This window comes from Lissotriton vulgaris, chromosome 1_1 (genome assembly GCF_964263255.1).
Source record: "Lissotriton vulgaris chromosome 1_1, aLisVul1.2, whole genome shotgun sequence".
Classification (NCBI taxonomy): domain Eukaryota; kingdom Metazoa; phylum Chordata; class Amphibia; order Caudata; family Salamandridae; genus Lissotriton; species Lissotriton vulgaris.
The window spans coordinates 99,482,430-99,503,768 of NC_141685.1; the positions used below are offsets into that span (position 1 = coordinate 99,482,430).

Here is a 21,339-nt window from a genome sequence, read left to right on the forward strand (position 1 = left end):
TCTACAGAAAGATTTCGCCAAGGTCTTGCGCCACTTGTTTTTTCCCTGCACTTAAGTCTGAGCTCTTAGGGCATGGCTGTTGGATAGAGAACTTAATCATTGAATGATCGGTCCAAGTGAGAGAGTCTGGGAGGTTACAGGTTAGATGATCAATATTAGAAAAGATTAGGTCTAGCGAGTGGCCAGCTGGATGAGTTGGGCCTGTAACTCTTTAGGTGAGTTCAATCATGTCAAGAGTAGAAAGGAGTTTATTAACCTCAGGGTTCGTATGATTTTCACCATGACAATTAAAATCCCCCAACAAAAGAAATGTATTTGAGGAGAGCACATGTATAGCAATTAGATCTATCAGTTGGTCCGTGAAATTGGTCTTAGGAGAGCTCTTCGGGGGAACCCTCCCTGCTCCCGGGACCGACGTTACAGAGCCTAACAGCAACCTAGGTCTGATGCCGATGCCAGACACAATTCTGCCCTCCTGCTGCTGGGCCATGGCCGAGCAGGGGAAGGTAGTACAATAGGTTTCCTGTCACAGGGAGGTCGCTCCCCACACTGCAACAGCACCACCTGTCTGCCCGTGTCTCCCAGGTCCCTGCTGTTGCCTCGCACACGAGTTCAAGGCCCTCCTCCATCCGCAGACTACCACCTGTGCCTCATCCCTGGTGGCCAGTGGTAGGTTGCTTTCTGTAATTGTATTGCTTGTTGTATTGTTTATTTTGTTTGCTTCATTCCCCCTTGCGCTACTTCTGTGTCCTGTGCCCTTCTGCCTTCTCGCCGTTCCTCCTGTGGTTTCCCCGCCGCTGCGTCCCCTGCGGCCCTGCCCCCCGCTCGCTACACTTCACCTTAATGTATTTTGTTGGATTGTTGGTTGTTTTCCTTTCCGTTCCTCCTTTTCCTCTTGTGCCTTTTCTGTGCCCTTTTTGCCTTCTGTACACTCGCCGTTCCCCGTTTTCCCGCCGCTGCACCCCTTGCGGCCCCAACCCCCCGCTCGCCCATTCATGCGCCCCCACCTCCCAGATGCTCCTCCCTCCCATCTTCCCTTCTTATGGCGGCTGCTGCACGGTGAGGAGTACGACCCATGACCCTTTCACAGGCAGGTCGCTCTGCACACTGCAACAGCACCACCTGTCTGCCCGTGTCTCCCAGCTCGCTGCAGCTGCCTTGGATGCGAGTTCGGGCCCTCCTCCACCTGCAGGTTACCACCTGTGCCCCATCCCTGGTAACCAGTGGTAGGTTGCTTTGTGTAATTGTATTGCTTGTTGTATTGTTAATTTTGTTTGTTTCATTCCCCCTGTTGCCTCTTGCGCTACTTCTGTGCCCAGTGCCCTTCTGCCTTCTCGCCGTTCCTCCCATGGTTTCTCCGTCGCTGCGTCCCCTCCGGCCCGCCCCCCCACTTGCTACACTTCGCCTTAGTGTATTTTGTATTGGATTTTGTTGGATTGTTAGTTGTTTTCCTTCCCATTCCTCCTTTTCCTCTTGTGCCATTTCTGTGCCCTTTCTGCCTTCTGTACCCTCACCGTTCCTCCCCAATTTTCCTGCCGCTGCGCCCGCGCTCCCCCGCTCGCCCATTTGTCTGCCCCCACCACCCAGCTGCTCCTCCCTTCTACCTCCCCTTCTTATGGCGTCCGCGCCTGGACAGCGCCCAGAGCCAGAACACCTGGCCCCCACGAACGCCACGACGCCCGTCTCCGCTACTACTTCAGCTCCCTCCACGTACTCAACCCCGGATGACCATTCACCTGCTGCCTGGCTGCCCCGAAACGCACCCAAGGACCCTACTCCTGCCGGAACTGCAGCTTCACCAGCATCCGGCCCGCCAATCCTCCTACCAGGAAAGAACCCGACTACCTTAGATGAAATCATCTCAACACTCGCAACACTAGAAAGCATGTTAAGACTCACTTACCAGCCGGGATGAGATTAAAACTGTGGATCAATGTTTTGTCCACGGGGCAAAGTAACATAATTAGGAAAATTAGTTAAATTAGGATTGCTATATAAGATATAGTGCCAAAATTCATAATGCCATCTTTGATGTAATCTTTCCTAGTTTTTCAGTGCAGGGCAGTAGAAAAACGAATTTGCAGGAAGTCGCTCTGAGGTTGGCACTTCTTTACGATCCCATAGGGATTCTATAAGGACAGTATCCACTTGTCCTAGATCAAATTTACATTTTGTTACAATCAGTCAGGGAACTTAGAGTCAAAGAACTTAAAGTATAAGTAAAAGATTCCTATATTCAATTGAAATTTCAATGCTCCACGTTCGATTTCTGAAGAAAGAATACATTATTGTGGCTTCTCTCCGCGCTTCTGGTTAACGAAACACGGCAGAGAAGACCTACAACATAAACGGGATGCAGCTGGCAGCCGCAGCGTGTACATGCAGGGTTCAAAGGCCTCGTGTAAGATGATCAGTTGAGTGGCGGTTTAGCTGCCGCTTGCTGTGTGGTACAAGTGGGATTATACGAAGTATGCATCTAAGACTACCCAAGGTTACAGTCCTGTTTTTCTATTACAAACTTACTTCAAATGTTTTGTTTGATTTAAGTTATTCCTGTAACTGTTCAATTCTAAGAGATTGATCTTGAGAACACAATTTGTCACAAGGGTAGGCTGAGAATTAGGAAAAACAACTAATCTCCTGGTTTTATAGATGCCATCTTGATTTTTAGTGGATGTCACTGTCTGTGATGGTGAGACCGGGACTGTTCTCATCATGGAAATGCCACTGAGTGCGAGCTGCCCAGACCTTGAATAGAGAGTTCTCGTTCACAATATTTTGGCAAAGAGGTGAAGCCACAAATAAATGAGTGAGGTTTGTGCTGCCCAAATCAGTGAACACCTTGTTGGGGGGGGAGATTCACAAGGATTTTTTTAAAGCACTCGCTACTTTAACATAGACAGTTTCCAAGCAATCAAAGTGTTTACCGATAAGAGACTAAGGGCCAGATGTAGGAAGCTAAATACTGGCCGGTAATGACCAAAAATTGGTGAATTTTCCGTTACAGGCCGGTATTTAGCCCTTTCCAATGTAGGAGGCTGTAAATAAGGATTCAGTAATTTACCGATTTGTTATTTTAAGGAATCAGTAAAATACTGATTCCTTATTTTAAGGAATCAGTAAATTACCGAATCCTTAAAACCTATGTAGGTAGCACTTAAGTGAGTGCATTTTTGCTTTAAGGATTCTCTAATTACCACCAACTACAAGTTGGTGGTAAATACCGAATACCTTTAAAAAGCAATTATTAGCTTTTTTCAAAGTGCCACGTGGCAGACATACATGCCCTTAGGTCATGTATGTGCGCCACATGTGCACACAGTATCAAAACGTGGGAGAACCCAATAGACCCTTGTAGGCTTGGGCAATGAGTGGTTAGTTTAGATGTCTACAAGGGATTTGTTTTATACGCAATTTCTTAAATCAATATCTGTTATTAACAAGTTCATTCACAAAATTGAACTCAATGTATCCTTAGGATTACTTGAAGCATTAGTCAGCAGTTATATCAGAACAATGATAACAATCAATGTAAAAGAGAATAGACACACAAAAAGTTGATCAAGACCTCTATGCCTTCAGCATAGAGGTCTTGATCAACTTTTTGTAATTTTGATACATTCAAGATCTAATTAGCGTCTCATCAATAGGATGCGACCCACACAGCAGCATTTTTAGGTTAGATTTGTAGGTTTACTTGTAGAGAACTAGTTGATGCTTTTATTTTGTTTTGATTGATACATCAACTAATTGCATCTAATTGTCTTTGTATAGGGGGTTTTTATTTGATGAAAATTAGTCCTGATGATGGTCTTACAGATGAATACCCACAAGACCGAAACGTCGACATAAAACATCAACTCCTCAGCCTAGTTTTTGTTACATCAAAAGGATACCACACTTCATTTATTTGTTTGGGTTCCCTCATGAAGTTATGGAGCTGATGTAATGTGATGAACTGACGATTGAATTTATATGTATCGCTTTTCATGACTTTTTATCTATTGATTTGTTTCATTTGCCATCCCCATGTAATTTTATTCTGATTTGTGTCAATACAATTTATCTTCAAACATAACCTTTCCTGCTGTGTGTCTATTCTCTTTTACATTGATTGTTATCATTGTTCTGATATAACTGCTGACTAATGCTTCAAGTAATCCTAAGGATACATTGAGTTCAATTTTGTGAATGAACTTGTTAATAACAGATATTGATTTAAGAAATTGCGTATAAAACAAATCCCTTGTAGACATCTACACTAACCACATGTCCACACATGCACGATTCAGGGGTGTAACAGGGTGTCAATGTGACACCCTGCCACCCTTGAATATGCTCCCACTATTACCAATTCGGTATTTACCGAATCGGTAATAGTGAATGGCTTCCTATTCATTCCAGGGCCATAGGAATAAATGGGAAGGTATTCCTCATTACCAAATCGGTATTACTGATTCGGTAATAAGGAATATTACCGAATCAGTAAATTTTACCTATTTTTTACCTACATCATATTTACCGATTCTTAAATACCGAATCGGTTAAATTCGGTATTTAAGAATCAGTAAATTGAGATTACCTACATCAGGCCCTAAAGGTATAATAAGGAGATAGCGATGCCTAAGATCTTATTTCATACCAATCAAGTTACTTCCTGTGTGGACTTGGCTCACCAAATGCAGCAATAGCAGGCAGAAAAGGCTTACTTCAAGGTCCAGTACTGTCTAATCTATGTTTCTTCTAAACACTAGGGGATTCAACAAACTTTATTCGGTTTTATAAATGGAAAAAACCATAAAAGTCATAGATAGAATGCTTTTTTGCAGCATGCTGCTGGGGTTCTGGACAAGGAGATTGAACTGGCTATTAGACAATTATCTTGCTCACCTTTCCACCCTTTCCTAGGGGTTTCTTCTGTTGCTCCATATGCTGGTTCCCATACTCAGTCCCCTCAAGTAGGCTTGGTGGACATTCCTCAAGATATGCCTCAAGACCAGGCTGGGGGTATCGTCCCCCTTACACCAGTTGTTGTCACACGGGTCGGTGCCCAGTCTCCTATTTTTAGGTCAGCCCCTGACAATACCCCTGGCAAAGGGTTGGGTGGGGCCCAGGAGGCGCTAAGAGGAAGCGCCCCTCAGTTGGGGGCAACACGAGTCTGTATGATCAACAGAAATTTTTTTTCACAAACAATAGCATCTGGAGGCAGTTACGTGATTACTGTTTAAACGCTGCCGCCCGGCCCTCTGCATCCAGCACGCTCCCTCCTCACTTACTCTAGTTAGACACTTACACACAGTCACACAGCAGAGGTGCTTTCGACTCCCCCCCCCCCTTGGCCTCCCACTCGTAAATAACAATCGCATAAACTAACTTTGCCCGTCTGTGATTTAAAGCGTCAGGAAACCCCTCAGCCCACCTGACCAATGTTCAAAAATCCCTTACTTAGCATTTACTTCATGGCAATGTCATTTTTGGAAAAGCCTCATGTTAGCCACAACTTCGTACCTTGACAATTAACCGGCAATTGATTATTATGTAGTTTGCAGAGGAAATAAGAGTCTGTCTTTTAGAATAGCTCGGTTGAAATGAAGCATCATTCTTTTCTGCACCAATAATAACACTCTCTGTGCAGTCGAGATTGAGATTTGTATAATTGTATGGAGCGCACATTTGCAAAAGTGATTCAGACTAACTGTCCCGTCTATATTTCTTGACGCACTGGCCTCTAAAACTTCCTTTTTGTCTGCTGCACAGTGTTGATCCACGAGTGAGGTCTTGTCAAGCTAAGCAAGTGTCTCTCAGCCCCATCAAACTTCCTTCTCATGTGTCCTCTTTGCCGCAATTAGTTTAAAAATGTAGTTATATTACAAAGAGGTTGTAGGTTAGTGACCTTTCATTACAGTAATTTCCCATTATTTTCAAAATATTATTGGAGCTTCTCATTGTTCAAAATATAGAAATTTCTGATATTTATTTCTTCCAGTGCACTTCATTCGATGACTTCTCGTGCTCCGGTACAGGGGGCAGTGTCTGTTCTCCGCGCATGCTCAGCAGTTGATATAAGGCCCGAGAACGAGTCTGTCCTCCGCGCATGCGCAGTGGTTCCCCTAACAGACCCACAGTAACCTTCCTTCAGGTGCTGCGCGGTGGGATCATAGTGTCAGTATTCCGCACATGCGCAGTTGTTAATCAATAGACAATCTTCAACCCGCACTCGCGGCCCTGCCTGTCCTCAGCGCATGCTCAGGTGGTTCATCCAACAGACCCTCAGTAACCCTCGCTCGGGTGCTGCGCAGTGGGAACGAAATGAAAGAACTCCGCAGTTAATGCTAAGCCTCTAACCCGCGCTGATAGGTTGTTTGTCACAGGCGCCATTGACAGGTCACTGGGTGTCCAGGTGGGTCTGGGACAAGGGGTCTCAGTTTCTAGTTCCTCAGGGGCCCCATGGCGGGTGTTTGAAGAGTGGGTACAGTTAAACGGAATTTCAACGCCCCTGGCTTCTTGTTCAAGGTATAGTTGAGTGCATGCTGTCTTCTCATTTTTCTGCTCAATGTAACAACATGTTTACAATAGGAACTGATTCTAGTGTTATTTCTTACAGTCGATGTTTCCACAAAGCAAATGGTGCAAGCACATTAGTTGTGAAGTGTTCACAGCTCTGGGGCCTATTTCCTTTCAGTGCTTAACTCTACAAGATGCTTACACTGCATAGTTATCAACATTATTTAGATTCTAATGGTAGAACTGTGAAAAGTAGTACATTGTACCTGGTTTTTTTCTCACTGGTGCATTGCCCCAACCCCGAGAAAGATGTGTGTTCACGCCCTTGGATTTGTAAGCGCTGGACATGTGTATTGACCTGCCATTTGCACATTTGAGTCTAAATGACCAACCTGTGGCCTGCTGAGTTATGTGCCACCCTCTTTGTTTTATCAAAAATATATGTATTGCTTTAGCACGAAAATGCAAAAGGTGCACACGGAAAAGAATTTGTTTTAAAAAGGTCGATATTGCTCATGGTAAATTGAAACTAGCATTTGCAATGCAATAGGTCTCGCATTTACTAGAGTTTCGTAAATGCGACACCTATTGCATTGCAAATGCCTGTTTGTAAAAGCGCCCATGCAGCGCATTAACTTTAATTTTGGCCGGGCTCCTTTTCTTAGACGAGCCGTGTCTAAAGAAAGGGGTGGGTCGCCATTAAAGTGAAAGAGCAGTATGGGGCGCTTTTATGAAACAATTATTTGCAATGCACTAGGTCTCGCATTTACACAAGTTTGAGCTATTGACATTACAAATAACAATGCCTTTTATTTGTGATTCGTTTTTAAAACATAAATAAAAGGCATTGTCATTTACAATACCAATAGCTTAAACTCGTGTAATTGCGAGACCTATTGCGTTACAAATGCTTGTACATAGATTGGTAAACAGAAACAGGCTGTCTTTTACTCAATGCAAACATGGAATGGGAGACAGATGTATTGATACAAAAACAGTCAGACACATCAACACAGCTCCCATTTAACGTCACAGCTACACCTGCCAATATTTGGAATAGCAGTATTTCATTTATTTCTTTTACCAATCAAGTAGCATAATGTATGCAAAATGAAGCCGCATCCACTGTAGTTAAATGAAGTAAGCCATTCCTTTCCTCGGGGCAGAAAAACAATGCAGCAGAAGAGAAATGCACACATGCTGCTGCTGTTAATCTGCTGCTCGCGGGTGTCTCCGCTCCAGATACAAGCTTCCTAGGACCAGTTTCTGGCATTTCATCCATCTTCAGCCAGGCTTGCTCAAATCCAGTGGCAAAGTGAGCAAGGGACTCACGTCCAAGCATACCCTGCCAACTTATGGCGAACAAAGCGGTAAAAAAGGGGGTGGTGATGGACCGCTTTGTTCAGCTGAAATGACAGAAACCGGTCCTAGGAAGCTTGTTTACAGTCCAGGGAAGGCATGGCTTGGCATTTCGGGCTGGACTGTTCCCATAAGGCACAGGGTCAGACTGATTTACATATGGCCATGTCTGAACTGGGGTGGCAGAGTGTGCTAAAGAACAGTGATGGATTAAATCCAGAACTGTTGACTGGGTGTGACTGTTTGACTGGTTCAGATGCTCCGTCTATCACCACCCCCTTTTGTACCCATTTGAAACCAGGCCTTTTTTGCCTTTATTACGCCACTCCCTTCATGGTGACATCACTCTTTTCGCATGTGCTTCCAGGGCGAGCAATATTCCTCGCCCCGGCCAGCAGATGCGCAGGAGGTCTCTGACCTGCTGTGCCCTCGTCATCGTCCGTCCCTTGACGAAAAAAAAACAGTCAGAGTCAGATTGACTGAATTTAATTTGTGACACACGGGGCAGTGAGCAGTTCATCGATTTGACGCTGCTGCATTGCGTGCGTGTGGTACGTGTCTCTCTTGTCTTCCTCCCCGTCCCGACTCCCGAGGCTAGTGGGGCAACGCCCTATTCCCCCCTATGTACCAACCGCCACTGCTTATACCACGTGCAATTCATCCTCTCCAAAGCCAAGCCTCAAGAATTCCTGGGTGTGAAAGGTGGCTGATCCTGATTGGGTGCTTGATAGTTTTCCAGAAACTCATGTTCTTGATTGTTCATGTTTGTCAGTAGTTAATTAAACATGCCTAGGGGTTTTATCTCTTCAGTTGACCGAAACTCCAATAAAAGTTTCTTTGTCCTTGCAAAAGAATATGAATGGCGAACGAGCCTCTGTCTGTCAAAGAATGGAAGGGCTGGGGAACTGTCATTCATCTCACTGCTAAGCAGAGCCATGTCATGCTTCATCCTCCGTCAGGCCTCTGATTTTGACCAACATCGCTTAGAATACTGGGACTTTAGAGCCCATTCTTTTAATGAGAAAAACAAAACTACAAGTCCCATAAGCAATAGTTGTGGAAGGTGTCACGCATGACCTGGGACAACTTCCGATTCAGCACATCCAATTCCATTTTTTAAGAATTTGACACAATATTGAATTTATAACCTTTGTTTTTTATGGTCATGAGTCACTAGGATACTAAAAATGTGTCTTTTATTTTCAAGGTCAATTAAGTAATGGTCATCAACTTGGAAGCTCAGTTAATTCTTCAGTATTTGTCATTGATCTCCATGTGTGGCTGGTTTGTGTCTGCCCCTGCATCGTTCCCGATAACTCACACAGGTAAGGACCTTGTAGCAGCAACATGATACCCCCATACTCGTCTGTAAGAAGTGCGCTCCGAGGCAGGTATCCGATTCTTTTTGTGAAACAAGCAAGCACCAATATCTGCTTTGTACATTTGTTAAAATAAAACACAATCAAGTCAATTCAAAATATACTTTATTCGTCATAAACTAATACCATAAAAGTACAGTGTTAAAAAACAATATCTCATACATTATAAAAATCATACTAAAAACCTGTTTAACATCAATACATAAAATATAAATGATTCGGCACGGGGATCATCTTATAGAAATGACAAGGTGGTACCCAGTTAAAAATGTTTCATCCATAGTATAGTGCAAATCAGAGCAAATATTGAACACACAGGACCATTATTCCTCCCCTCTACTGGTTCTGAGTTTCATCGCTAATCTTAGAAAATGTACTACACAGAAAAGCGTTAAAGGTTCTACTGACAATTTCAGAAACAGTAGGGGCACTTTAACTTGTTTGAACTTGGCCTTCCTTAAAATACCTTTTAAAAATAGTTGCCTAGGGTAAGCGTAAAATGGGCATAGTAGGACCAAATGGACCGTATCCTGTGGAGACCGTTGGTCGCAGCCACAAGAGCCCTTACTCTCCAAATGCTGTGTATACCCTGCTGGAACCGCCAAAGTATGGTGTAACAAATCTAGCCTGAAACGGGTCATGAGAAATCTGTCTTGAGGATTGTAAATAAGACACAAATAAGGTTCCACGCCCAGGCACAACTTTGTTAACTGATGAGTTCCTACTGATGGCTTAGTCAGCTCTCTTGCTTCCCTATTTGACTTGGCTCTGTTTAAAAATTATGACTGAATACAGCCCTTATCCTTAGATAGCAATTTGGTCGGGTGGGTAAAATATTCAACACAACCCATGGCTAACAGGTTTTCCTTGGTGTGTCTACTCCAAGGAATATTGTAACCCGGTGCCCGTGCAATGCAGTCTGATATTATTTGTTGACTTAACGCCGCCTCTGGGTTTGTCCATACCTTAATCCAGCATGCGAGGGGCTTCCATTGCAGCCTATCGCACAGATGGGTTATACCCAGATCCTCATGAACCACGTAGGAGGATGTGCTTTGTGGGACTTTCAGTACCCACCTCAAATATTTGTTTTCTTCTGTTTGTAACTTAAGCGGGTCTATAAAGCCCCAGACCTCACTCCCATATAAAACTTTGGCACAGCTTACAGAACTGAAGAAGTTCAGGATTTGTTCCAGAGCCCATCGGCCTCGTCTCTTTGCGAAATTCATAGTTGCCCCTGTTGAGTTAATTAGTTTATTGCATTTCTCCTCCACAAGGGCTTTAAAACTATGGCGACTGTCGAACATGATCCCCAGATATGAAAATGACTTGACCTTTTCCAGTCCCTGTGTGCCTATTGTATACTTAGTTTTGCTGGATGGTCCTTCCCTACCTCCATAACATATGATTTGGTGAGGTTCGGTGACAAATCTAAGCTATCCATAAAATGGACAAAGCCATCTATGAGGCGCTGCAGTCCACGCGCAGTGCGGACCAAGAGTACTGCGTCATCTGCATACAGTAACACCGGTATCCCTCTCCAACCTATTTGCGTGCAGTCCACCCCTAGAGCTACCAGCGCCTGGGTCAAACCATTTATATATAAAGTAAAGAGGAAGGGGGCCAAAATACATCCCTGCCTCACTCCCCTTGAGCATGGGACGTGGTCTGTGACTTTTCCCTCCTTATCATATCTGACCTGGGCAGAAGTATTCTGACGTAGTGTCCGTAATATATTTACCAGACCAGGGTCAGCTCCCAAGGCCCCCAATAGTCCCCACAATTTCTTCCGATTTACCCGATCAAATGCCGCGGTGAGGTCCATGAAAGCCATGTACACCGTCCCCTCACTGGCTAAGGTGTTCTTGGCTGCCAGGACATATAAATTAAGGCATTGATCTGTGGTGGAGCGGCCGTACCTAAACCCATACTGGGTATCCGTAATGATCTCATGTTCCTCCGCCCAATCAATCAATCGCTTAAGAATGGCCCTACCTAGCACTTTCACGGTAATATCAATTAATGAAATAGGCCAATAGCATTGAGGGCTATTTCTGTCCCCCTTTTTAAATATGGGGACTATTGTGGCCGTAGACCAGGATATTGGCATAATTGTTTGCGCTGCGGTATTTATTACTCTGGTGAGTATGGGCACCCAGAGTTCTTTCTGGCTTAAGAGGAGATCTGGTGGAATCCCAACAGGTACTGGTGCCTTGTTACGGGTTAGCCCCTCAATCCCCGCCTTTATTTCTCCCAAGGAAAAGGTAATCTGGGGTGGGTTCACACTTTCCAGTTCTCAATGCTACCATGGTTATACAGGCCCTTGTAATGCTCAAGCCAGGTTTCTGGGAGGGTGTGGCAGGCAGGCTTGGGTTTATTTGAATCCTAAAAGCACGGTTCATTAACAACTCTCCAAAAAGCAGTTGAGTCCTTTGTCTTGGCCGCTTCTCTCAAGTTTTCCCATGCCTGGTTCGGCAATACGGTTCTGCGGCATCTTAGTGTTTTATTGTACCTAGCCCTGCAGCTTGATATCTTCCCTCTGTCCCTAGGTACGCATTTCAGAGCCGATTTCAGATCCCTCAAGGCGAGGGTGCAGTCATGATCGAACCACCTTGGTGCACTGTGTTCCTTGTTGACCTTCCTGCCCCTAAGTAAGCCATCTATTTCTTTGGCTGCTCCCTCAGATGCCTTGTTCAGGTCTGCCCCCTCAACCTCCAAGTCCAAACACTTCCAAACATTGGACTCGGCCTGTGTCCAGTAAGATTCTGTAAAATGCCTCACTGTCCGTGTTGACCCACCTTAGTCTCCTACCTTGGTCAGTGGCTTTAATCAAACCTCCGGCCCCCCTACGTTGTGATAGAAGTACCGCATTTGGATCTATGATGCACAGGAGAAGCGGGTTATGGTCGCTGAAAATGCTAACCTCTATCTCAAACTTTGTAACCTGACACTTTAACATCGGTGTAACGAAAATAAAATCAATTATAGTGCCCTTCGCCCTGCCTTTGAAAGTAGGGGTGACCGTGCTATTGCCCCCCCACCAATCAAATCCATGGTATATGTTAGGGCATGCCTGCCCAGGATCTTATTCAGCGCTCCTCCTTCCCTTGGGTGATTCAGGTGCCACCCCTCTACAATCGGGCAAGCCGACCACTTCCCCTCACTCATTCTTAGGAAGGGGCATGGGTGACAATTGAACTCCCCTGCTAATACTAGCTGGGAGCACAGTGCCCCTTGCTCCTCCATGCCTGCCAGCCGAGCCCCTCGTTCATTTACGCTTTGGAGAGTTTGTCCTGGAGTAATGGCATTATAGAAATTTACAACAGTTAAATTAAAACCCTTATTACGATATGTGAGTCCCAGTGTTCAGTCCGAGGCCCATCTAAGTTCACTCCACCTTCCTGAGATTCTGAGATCGACATAAATAGTCAGACACCCCTTTGACCTCCCCGGCGCTGACTTACGTGCTGGGACGAAAATCAATTTGTAGCCTTCTATTGCCTGGGTGTTACTAGGTACTCCCATGTTTCTTGTAGGAGGATTATTTGATGTTTCTTAATATACGTTAGCCAGTTGTGATTTTTGATTTTTGAGGCTAAGCTCGCTACATTCCAGGATATGATCTTAATCTCTCTCACTATTTGACTGCCTGCCGTGACAGTTGTAGGGTTAGTGGGCATTACAGGAACTTCACCCAAATTCCCTGCATCTTTCTCTACATTTCTCCCACCGGGCTCCATAACTCTCACATTGACATTGGAATCATCTGACTGTGTGCGCCCTGGACCTTCATTGTCTCCTATTATGAGTGACCCCTCCCCCCTCGTGCTTTCTCGTCTTTCAACCCCCCCACCAGTCAATCTATTTCATTTTGGGATGAAGCACAGTGGAGAGGTGCAAATCGGTTAATGAGTGAAACTAGCTGCCCCCTCCCATCTGATTCAATCCTATTCCTCCTATGGTCACCTTGCATATTCCTATGGGCCATATCCCTATAGAAAGAAGCCAAGGGGAGCAGTCTGATACTGGACCCTCCATCCCCTTGGTATTGACCCCTGGATTGACTATGGAGGAGCTCATTGACTAACTCTGAATATCTGAAATTCAAAATCACACAATCACCCGCAAAGCTCTTTCTGCTACTTCCGATCCAAGCCACCCTCCTTGCCATCAGAATATGTCTGTGTTGTGTGATATTGAAACCCGTGTTTTTGACTAGCCAATGTGCTGTCTTGTTAAATAGAGTGCGAGGGGATTCCTCCCTCTAATCCCCGTTAGTAGGAACCCCTACAAGGGCCACTGTGTAAGGGCTTGAGTTTGGGGGGAGATCCAATGTCGGTAAACCCCTAGTGCTCTGCACAGCGTCCGCTTTTTTTTAACTCCTCATCACTAACTATTGCCCTTCTTCCCTCCGAGCCCCTCTGGGCTGTGTCAGGACAAACCGTATTAGGTGGCCCCATTCTTTTTATGCTTAGGGTAGTCCCACTCGTTTTACCCGCCAAGGCACCCTTGTTGGTGCCCTCACTGTCTTTGCCCAACCGCCTTCCTTCGCTGTGCCCCCCTCCCTGACCCTCATAACTAGTTGTGGACTTTGAGTATGATGAGGCTTCTGCTCCCCCCTCCTCCGGTCCCCTAATTCTACCTGGCACACTATTCCCCTGATCGCATAGCCGAGATAGTTTTTCCTCAATAACCTTAATTCTCTCCAGCACCGGTCCCAAATGGGTGGAAAAAAGGAGCTCTACGTTTGACCTTAATAGATCTTCCATTCCTTGTCCGCTCCCCATCTTCCCACAGTTTGAACATTGCGTGCTACAAATGGGTCCCATGGCAGTTTTCACTCTGCTGATCTTTACGGCACCCTTCTGTTTTGATTTTGGCTTTGAAACAATCGCCCTCCTCCCCCCCGATCGTGTGCCCCGGGTCCTTGCGTCAGCTAGAGGTGATACCAGCTGCGTAGTAGATGTGTCTTTTGTTGCACCTTTTGATCTTGTGATCACTTCTCCACCCCCCTTACTATGGTTCCTATACCTGAGTTGGCCCTAGAGGCTACCAACTCTGATGGCCCTTGTTCTGGCCTGTCAATCACTGGAGTGGACGCGATGGAATTCTTCTCCACCTCTTCAATACTAATGTGAGACCGGTCAGGGTCAGAATCCGTTATAAGTGGGTCATCAGGGTACATAAGTGAGCCACCCTCCTGTGTCATATGGGGAACATGAGCCATAGCACTAGTGATGCTGCTTCGATCCTGCTTTGATTGACCTTGGAGGATACTTTTACTTGGTGTTTTAGACCTCGCTATGGGGCCCATTGATGATCGCTTATGTTCGAGCAGTGTATCTAGCGACCATCTTTTTTCTGTGAGCTGAATTTCGTGGACTAACAGTGATTCTGCTCTTTGAAGAAATGCATCAAGGGTCCCCTTAACCCCTCCCCCTACCCCAGGATTCACCTTCCGCTTACTCATACTGAGTGGTGTTCGATACTCCCACCTGACCAGAACGGGTTTCTAGCTGGTAGACAATTGTCTACTAACACTCACTATCGCAGAAGCCCTGGATTACTTTGAGGGTCAGAAGATTCCGTCTCTCATCTTATTATTAGATGCAGAAAAGGCCTTTGACCTTGTGGTCTGGGAGACATTATTTTTAATTTTACACTCTTTTAATATCCTAAGGTCATTGATACTTTTAATTCAGACCCTATATGAGAACGCAATGGCCAATATAATCATCAATTCGGAAGTGGTAGGATCTATTAAAATTAAGCGAGGCACGAGGCAAGGTTGCTCTTTATCACCGGTGCTATTCGAGTTCTTTATTGAACCCTTAGCAACAGCTATTCGTAACTGTGTCGATATTTGTCCTCCAATTACAGCAATGCCCAAAATAAAGCTGTATGCTGATGACATCATGCTCTTAATTAAGCCCACAGTTGAGGTGCAATCCAAGGTCTTCAAGTTGTTTGAGGACTTTGTAGCTTTAGGGGGATACCGCATTAATAAGGGCAAGACGGAAGTTATTCAGTGTGGGAGTGACGCTATAAATCTACACTCTGATATCCGGGGCTCTGTTAACTCGAATCCAAAGAGATATTTGGGAATATTTTTCTCAAATCTAATTGATGATCTATATTAATTAAACTTTGATCCTCCTAATAAAGAAAGTTAAAGGGCTGTTCTCCTGATGGAATTTACTTCCTTTGTCTATTATGGGACGAGTGGCTCTGGTTAAGATATCTGTTTTACCGCTATTTAATTTTTTGTTTGCCTCAATTCCGTGCACTTTATCAAATTCCTTCTTTTCTCAGGTTGAGTCAATGTTTACAGCCTTTATATGGGCAAAGAAAGTCCCACGCCTTGCACTTAGCACTTTATATGAAGACTTGGATCAGGGTGGTTTAGCACTTCCCAATCTTAAAAGCTACTATGATGCGTATTTTGCACAATATTTATCGAGGTTTAAGCCCGCACCACAAACACATTGTTTTTACCAACTTTTTATCAATCTTATGTGTCAGGACACCCAAATTAATTCTCCCCTGTTAATGTTCAGATCTCCAAAGCTGGCTTTTTAAAAGAAGGCAGGCATTCTTTAAAAAATATTCCATACCTGCAATCAACTCTGCTTCCTTGTTAGAAGAAATTCTCCCCTTCATAGGTGTTAGACAACCTATATATCTGGCTGTAAAATGGGCGGAAGCAGGGTTTGTTAAAATCTCTGACTTTATACGGGATGGTAACTGGGTGTCTATGGTAGATATGCGCCAATAATTGACCAATGATTTTATCTTAATGAATTCCTATGGCACTTTATTTAAATATCTTGCCGAAACTAGCGCTATTTCCTTTTTGGCTCAGAATCGGTTGGTGGAGGATCTTTTAGTTAAGGTGTCAGACAAGAAGCCTGGTGCCTGGAAGAAATATTTGACCTCGGTAAGGGGGGGTGGATGTTGAATCTAAAGCTTTAAGGAAATGGTCAGAACAGGAAAACTGTGAAATCTCCCCCTATATTTGGACCACTATTAACAGGTTGAATTTCAGCTCCTTAAGAGGGGCAAATTGGCACAGAATGCTATTTTTTAGTAAATGGCTGCTGTATCGAACCCCAGCAGCCCTGGCCAAAATGTACCCCAATCCGTCTTCCCAATGTTTCCGATGTTTGAACTTTCCTGCTGCCAATTGGTCACATATTATGCTCCGCTGTCCAAAGATTAATGTGTACTGGGTAGAGGTATTTGTGTATCTCGAAAAAGAATGCAATTTACAGTTGGAAGTAAATGACAGGTTAAATCTTTTTGGCTTTGACCCGGATATCCATTTTGCAGATTCAGTGACTAGATTTCTGTACATAGCTATGGCGATTGCAAGATCACTGGTCCTTCAAAATTGGCGCTCTGACTTAATTCCGTCAGCCTTGGAATGGGGGCATAAGATGAGAAGGGTAAAGAAAAGTGAATATACCTTTGCAGCAAGGACTTAATAGATTTAATAAAACATGGGGTTCGAGATTAAATTAAAACAGAGGGTGAGGATGTAGTGGCCAGTTTGTTTGGTGGCTGTTGGGAATGAGATTTAAGACCTCGTCAATTGTCTATTTATCTTTTTATCTATTGTGTGAATGTTTATAGGGGGCTTTTTCTACGGGATTTTTGTACTTTTATACCTGATCAACTCTCTTTTATGAAATGTATACCAAGTTCGTGACCTGGGATAGCGACTTATGGTGATTCTTTTGGTTCAAATAGATTTGTTTTAGCTGTTCGGCTTTTTGCTATGATATAATGCTGGTTTATGCAAATGTTTATGTTGACAAACCTTGGCTTCAATAAAAAAATAAAAAATAAAAAAAATAGTGTATCCGGCGGTTCACTTACTGCCACTCTGGGTCTAGCGTCCGTCCCTAGGGGAGGTGTCCTGTTTTCAGACTCAAGGGGGGTGGCCCTGCCTGGCCTCCTCCGGCCTTTGACGGACAAGGACGGGCCTGCCCTTGGCCCGGGCGAACCCGCGCTCGTCCCGCGCCACGGGAGCCCCAACACTAATTTATCCTCGTTAGCACAATGGAAATGTCACGAGAGCGCGCTGCCTCCTGGGAACTGGAGTCCCAGCAGTCCAGCTTTCTGCGATGTAGATGGGGCAAAGTCCGTCAAAGAAGGCAGCCACAAACAACAAGCAGGTCCCTGGGCAGCACAGAGTAGCAAAGGGCAGGCGGAAATGGCCGGTAGGTCAGAAGGGCAATCAAATCACAGTATACTGTTCCAGAGGTTTAGTCCCAGAGAAATTATCTGTAACTGAACCCAGACACCCTAGGAAGCATGTGCTTTTAAGACAAGTTGCGTTCACTGTATTTTTATACACTTTTCTCCTAATACAAGTCAATGAAACATGAACACGCGATAGAAACAGTTACTGAAACAACACTAATGAGTAGGAGGCAGGATCTTCTCTCGAGAGGAATGTGAGGAGTCTGTGAGGTGCAGATAAAAGATACACAGACAAGCTGCAGAACTCACTGTTTGTGGAAATAACACTTCTGTGTGTCAATTATCAATTTACTACAAGATGTAGGAAAGTGTGCAGATGGACATCACTAAATAAAATGGTTCTAGGCCCTAATAGAATCCAGTAGAAGAGGAGTTGAAGGGTAGTAGAGAGGTAGAGGGGTAGTAGAGGAGTAATAGAGGGGTAGAGGGGTAGAAGATAGGGAAGAGGTGTAGAGGGTTAGAAGAGGGGTAGAGGGGTAGTAGAGGGATAGAGCGGTTGTAGAGGGGTAGAAGAGGTGTAGAGGTGTAGAAGAGAGGTAGAGGGGTAGAAGAGAGGTAGAGTAGAGGTAGAGGGGTAGAAGAGAGGTAGTATTTTAGAAGAGAGGTAGTGGGGTAGAAGAGAAGTAGAGGGGTAAAAGAGAAGTAGAGGGGTAAAAGAGAAGTAGAGGGGTAAAAGAGGGGTAGGGGTAGAGGAGTGGTAGAGGGGTAGAAGAGGGATGGTAGAGAGGTAGAAGGGTAGTAGAGAGGTAAAAGGTTAGGAGAGGGGTAGAAGAGGGGTAGTAGAAGGGAAGAGGGGTGGTATAGGGGTAGAAAAGAGGTAGAGTGGTAGAAGAGATGTTGAGGGATAGAAGAGAGCTAGAGGGATAGAAGAAAGGTAAAGGGGTAGAAGAGAAGTAGAGTGGTAGAAGAGAGGTAGAATAGAGGTAGAGTGGTAGAAGAGGTAGAGGGGTAGAAGAGAGGTAGAGGGGCACTAGAAGGATAGTAGGTTACGGGGTAGTAGATTTGAGGGATAGTAGAGGGGTAGAGGTATAGAGGTATAGAGGTGTAGGGGGTAGAAGAGGGGTAGAGAGGTAGAAGAGAGGTAAGGGGTAGAAGAGAGGTAGAGGCGTAGAAGAGAGGTAGAGGGGTAGAAGAGAGGTAGAGGGGTAGAAGAGAGGTAGAGGGGTAGAAGAGAGGTAGTGTGGTAGAAGAGAGGTAGTGGGGTAGAAGAGAAGTAGAGGGGTAAAAGAGAAGTAGTGGGGTAAAAGAGGGGTAGGGGTAGAGGAGTGGTAGATGGGTAGAAGAAGGATGGTAGAGAGGTAGAAGGGTAGTAGAGAGGTAGAAGGTTAGGAGAGGGGTAGAAGAGGGGTAGTAGAAGGGAAGAGGGGTGGTATAGGGGTAGAAAAGAGGTAGAGTGGTAGAAGAGTAGAAGAGATGTTGAGGGATAGAAGAGAGCTAGAGGGATAGAAGAAAGGTAGAGGGGTAGAAGAGAGGTAGAGGGATAGAAGAGAAGTAGAGTGGTAGAAGAGAGGTAGAATAGAGGTAGAGTGGTAGAAGAGGTAGAGGGGTAGAAGAGAGGTAGAGGGGCACTAGAAGGATAGTAGGTTACAGGGGTAGTAGATTTGAGGGGTGGTAGAGGTATAGAGGTGTAGGGGGTAGAAGAGGGGTAGAGAGGTAGAAGAGAGGTAAGGGGTAGAAGAGAGGTAGAGGCGTAGAAGAGAGGTAGAGGGGTAGAAGAGAGGTAGAGGGGTAGAAGAGAGGTAGTGTGGTAGAAGAGAGGTAGTGGGGTAGAAGAGGGGTAGAAGAGAAGTAGAGGGGTAAAAGAGAAGTAGTGGGGTAAAAGAGGGGTGGGGTAGAGGAGTGGTAGAGGGGTAGAAGAGGGATGGTAGAGAGGTAGAAGGGTAGTAGAGAGGTAGAAGGTTAGGAGAGGGGTAGAAGAGGGGTAGTAGAAGGGAAGAGGGGTGGTATAGGGGTAGAAAAGAGGTAGAGTGGTAGAAGAGTAGAAGAGATGTTGAGGGATAGAAGAGAGCTAGAGGGATAGAAGAAAGGTAGAGGGGTAGAAGAGAGGTAGAGGGATAGAAGAGAAGTAGAAGAGAGGTAGAATAGAGGTAGAGTGGTAGAAGAGGTAGAGGGGTAGAAGAGAGGTAGAGGGGCACTAGAAGGATAGTAGGTTACAGGGGTAGTAGATTTGAGGGGTGGTAGAGGTATAGAGGTGTAGGGGGTAGAAGAGGGGTAGAGAGGTAGAAGAGAGGTAAGGGGTAGAAGAGAGGTAGAGGCGTAGAAGAGAGGTAGAGGCGTAGAAGAGAGGTAGAGGGGTAGAAGAGAAGTAGAGGGGTAGAAGAAAGGTAGTGTGGTAGAAGAGAGGTAGTGGGGTAGAAGAGGGGTAGAAGAGAAGTAGAGGGGTAAAAGAGAAGTAGAGGGGTAAAAGAGGGGTAGTAGAGGGGTAGAAGAGGGGTACAGGGGTAGAAGAATGGTACAGGGGTAGACAAGGGGTAGAGCGGTAGAAGAGAGGTAGTAGAGCGGTAGGCGAGCAGTGGTAGAGGGGTAATAGAGGGGTTGAGGTATAGTAGAGGGGTATAAGAGGGGTAGAGGGATAGAAGAGGGGTAGTAGGGGGTAGAGGGGTAGAAGAGAGGTAGAGGGGTATCAGAGGGGCAGTAGATGGTTGTAGAGCAGTAGTAGAGGGCTTGCAGGGTAGTAGAGGGGTAGTGGGGGATAGTAGAGGGGTAGTAGTGGGGTAGAGGGAAAGTAGAGTGGTAGAGGAGGGGTAGAGGGGTAGAAAAGGAGAAGAGGGGTAGTAGAGCGGTAGAGTGGTAGGAGAGCGGTGGTAGAGGGGTAGTAGAGGGGTTGAGGTATAGTAGAGGGGTATAAGAGGGGTAGGAGAGGGGTAGAAGAAGGCTAGAGGGGTAGAAGAGAGATAGAGGGGTAGAAGAGGGGTAGAGGGTTATAAGAGAGATAGAGTAAAGGTAGAGGGGTTGAAGAGAGGTAGATGGGTAGAAGAGAGGTAGAGTAGAGGTTGAGGGGTAGAAGAGAGGTAGTGTAGAGGTAGAAGAGGGGTAGTAGAGGGGTAGAGGGGGGTAGAAGAGTAGAAAAGGGGTAGAGGGTTATTAGAGGGTTAGAGGGGTAGAAGAGGGGCAGAGCTGTAGAAGGGGGTTGAACGGGTAGAAGAGGGGTAGAAGGGTAGTAGAGGGGTAGAAAAGGGTAGCAGTGTAGATGGGTATAAGAGGGATAGAGGTGTAGAGGGGTAGAAGGGTAGAAGAGAGGTCGAGAGATAGAAGAGAGGTAGAGGGGTAGAAGAGAGGTAGAGGGGAGGTAGAGGGGTAATAGAGGGGTAGTAGGTTAGAGGGTAGTAGGGTAGGTGGGTAGTAGAGGGGTACAAGTGGTGTAGAGGGGTAGAAGAGGGATATTAGAGGGGTAGTAGAGGTGTAGAGGGGTAGAAGAGGGTTAGAGGGGTGGAAGAGGGTTAGAGGGGTAGTAAGAGAGGTAGAGTAGAGGTAGAAGGGTAGAGGAGTAGAGGAGAGGTAGAGGGCTAGAAGAGCGGTAGAGCGATATAAGAGTAGAAGAGAGGTAGAGGAGTAGAGGAGGGGTAGAGGGATAGAAGAGAGGTAGAGGGATAGAAGAGAGGTAGAAGGGTAGAAGAGAGGTAGAGGGGTAGAAGAGAGGTAGAGGGGTAGAGGAGAGGTAGCGGGATAGAAGAGAGGTTGAGGAATGAAGAAAGGTAGAGCGGTAGAAGAGAAGTAGAGGGGTAGAAGAGAGGTAGAGGGGTAGAAGAGCAGTAGAGGTAAAGAGGTAGAGTAGAGGTAGAGAGGTAGGGATACATAGGCAAATGAAAAGGAAGCTATCAACTTCAGAAAT

The 21,339-nt window shown here is 45.4% G+C and overlaps 1 long non-coding RNA gene across 1 annotated transcript in view; it reads left to right on the forward strand.

Moving 5' to 3' along the window:
- Positions 1 to 6,231: 6,231 nt before the first annotated feature.
- LOC147737571 (uncharacterized) overlaps positions 6,232 to 21,339 on the forward strand; it is a 46,231-nt gene continuing 31,123 nt past the window's right edge. Inside the window, exons 1-2 of the long non-coding RNA XR_015299745.1 lie at positions 6,232 to 6,513; positions 9,071 to 9,188. This is a non-coding gene — a long non-coding RNA (uncharacterized LOC147737571). The remainder of the gene's footprint in view (positions 6,514 to 9,070; positions 9,189 to 21,339) is intronic.